Genomic DNA, 2,956 nt, shown 5'->3' on the forward strand with positions numbered 1-2,956 from the left:
GCAGGCCCCGGCTCCTCCCCGGCCTCGGCGCCGCGCTCCGCGCCCCTCCCCCTCCCGCCGCCGCGGCCACCGCCTCCCGGCGCGGGTTAAGGAGGAGCGCGGATCCCCTCGGGTCGCCGGCCCTAGGCTCCGGGGCACTCCTGGTGCCAGCGTCCACGCTAACGGCCACGCAGACCTCCCATTGTACTATAATCTCCTTCGAGACGAGCATTCCCGGTTTTCTCAGAAACGTCTTTGATGGCTTCTCTTTCTCTTCCAGACAGCTTATAAAGGGTTATGGAGACTAGCGTGAAGTTAAAGTTTACTCTTATCCTGGAGGTCAGTGGTTGTTTCTTGGGTCAGTGGATGTATAAAAGGATAGACGAGCTTATAGAGAAATAAGCATCGGGAGATGGAGTCTTATTAATTCTGGCTCCGTTAACTTGTGCAAGGCCCTTGTTTCTGGAGTCAGTCACCCAGGAGGGGACTTGGATACTCTGACCTGCCTTCTAATATGGATGTCTCAGTCACCAACGGAAACGATTTGTGTAAAGATGCTCTTTAAAACCGTACATATACAAAGGGTGCAAAGTATGGTTGTTATTTTCCTTGACATGCCTATAAATTACCATTTTTGACCTTTGTACTAAAGTCAAGCCATATTTCTAGAAAACATTTTATCCTGAGTGCCACAGGAGGGACGGAATGTTCTCTCAGCGCATCCTTCTACTCCTTACAGAATAATCTCCATTCTGGGACAGGAAATACCACCAGGGTAGCCTATCTCTTCTACCCGTCGAGTCGCACACTACATATTTCAGCCTCTGGCTTACTTTTTTCTCCAGTTGTGTTCTAATATAAAATGATAAGGCAAAAAATGCTTATTTAATAATTGAGTTACTCAAAAAGCTTACAGTTTGATAACCACCTTTAGATAGTCATGCAATTTGTCTTCTGGCTAAATATATGCTGCTACATTAAGTTCTGTGTACATACAATTCCATCACATATACAATGTGCAGGCACTAAACCTTCACACGTCTGCGTGTGTTAATCACATTTGAGTCTTATAGCAATTCCACATAGCACTGTCATTGTGTCTTGTAGAGTGTAACTATGGCTGGAAGATACTGTCTTCTGTGTCTGAGTTCACATAACTCATACCATGACGTAATTAGAACTATTTTAAGTCAGGTGTTAAACGCAAATGGCCCCAGAACGCCCAGTACATCATTAGCTTGAATGGGGAAAACATAGCCATTCTTGAATTGTCAGGAGTGAAGCCCAGTGAAGCCATTTCCCTCCCCACATTCCAGTGTCCAGTTTTTAAGGATGCATTTCCTCCAGCGTGGGGGCACTCCTTGTGTTCACAGAGGAGGATCTGGAGTTCAAGGCCAACTAAAGACCCTGTTTTTAAAAGGAAAGAGGAAGCAACATTTCAGTTGGTAGAGTGTTTGCCTTGCAAACAAGAAGCCCTGGTCTCCGTACCTAGGACTGTGGAAGCACAAGCCCTATATGGTGGCAAGTACAGTCCCAATACTGGGGAGAAGGAACCAGGAAGATCAGGAGTTCAAGACCAGCCTACACTACTAGTTAGTTGGGGGAGGGGGAGGTTGTTATAAGACAGGTAGCCCAGGCTGGCCTCAAACTGACTATGTAGAGGCAAAGGCAGAGGAATCTCTTGAGTTTGAGGCCAGCCTGGTCTACAGAGTGGAGTTCCGGGACAGAGAAACTTTGTCTCAAAAAAAAAAGGGGGGGGGGCTGGAGAGATGGCTCAGTGGTTAAGAGCATTGCCTGTTCTTCCAAAGGTCCTGAGTTCAATTCCCAGCAACCACATGGTGGCTCACAACCATCTGTAAAGAGGTCTGGTGCCCTCTTCTGGCCTGCAGACATGCACACAGACAGAATATTGTCTACATAATAAATAAATAAATATTAAAAAGGACATCTATTTTAAAAAAAAAACTTTAGCTGCTGATCCTGGTCTGTTGGCTCAGCAGTTAAGAGCACCTGCTCTTCCAGAGGACCCAGGTTCAATTCCCAGCTCCTGCATAAGGCACTCACAACCATCTATAATGCCAGTCCCAGGGGAACTAATGTCCTCTTCTGGCCTCCATAGTTACAAGGCACACATGCAACAAATATACATGCAGACAAAAAAATGTTTAAACTTCTGATCCTCCTGCCTCCGCCTGCCCACATGCTGGGATTGCAGGCCTGTGGGCACAGTAGCTCTGGTGGTGGTGGTTTTGTTTCAAGACAACCTTTTAATTTATATTTTATCTTTTAAATTATGTATCTGTGTGTGGGGTGCAGGTGTTCTTGGAGGTCAGAGCTGGAGTGATGGTGATTGTGAGATGCCTGATTATGGTTGCTGGGATCTGAACTCGGCTCCTTGGCAAGAGGAGCACCACTTGTAACTGCAGAGCATCTCTCCATCCCCACACATCAGTGTTACCCATCCATCCAGTGTTTCCCATACATCCGTGTTACCCACGCATCCAGTGTTACCCACACAACAGTGTTACCCACACATCCAGTGTTACCCACGCATCCAGTGTTACCCATCCATCCAGTGTTACCCACACAACAGTGTTACCCACACATCCAGTGTTACCAAGCACTGAGGCAAACATTCTACCAACTGAGCTCCATGAGACAGACCAAAAGAGCTCCACATGGTGGCCCACATCTATAATCCCCAGCACTTCTGAGGCTGAGACAGAAGGACTGTCACAAGTTTGAGGCTAGCCTAAACTCCATTTCAGGCCCAGCCTGCATCTACATATCTTCCTGGGTCTGTGTTGGATGGTTACTGGTATATCCCATTTGCAGGACAGGGGTTCGAGGTAGAAGCAGTATACAATGAAAACGCTAGGGTCTGTAGACATGATAAATACAGAGCGTAGGCTCTCACAGAGAGGCCGGAGCTGCGTTCCCAGATCCCATGTCCAGCACTCATAACTACCTGTAACTC

Source organism: Alexandromys fortis, unplaced genomic scaffold (assembly GCF_014885135.2).
Source record: "Alexandromys fortis isolate MF-2015 unplaced genomic scaffold, M_Fortis_MF-2015_v1.1 scaffold_150, whole genome shotgun sequence".
Taxonomy (NCBI): domain Eukaryota; kingdom Metazoa; phylum Chordata; class Mammalia; order Rodentia; family Cricetidae; genus Alexandromys; species Alexandromys fortis.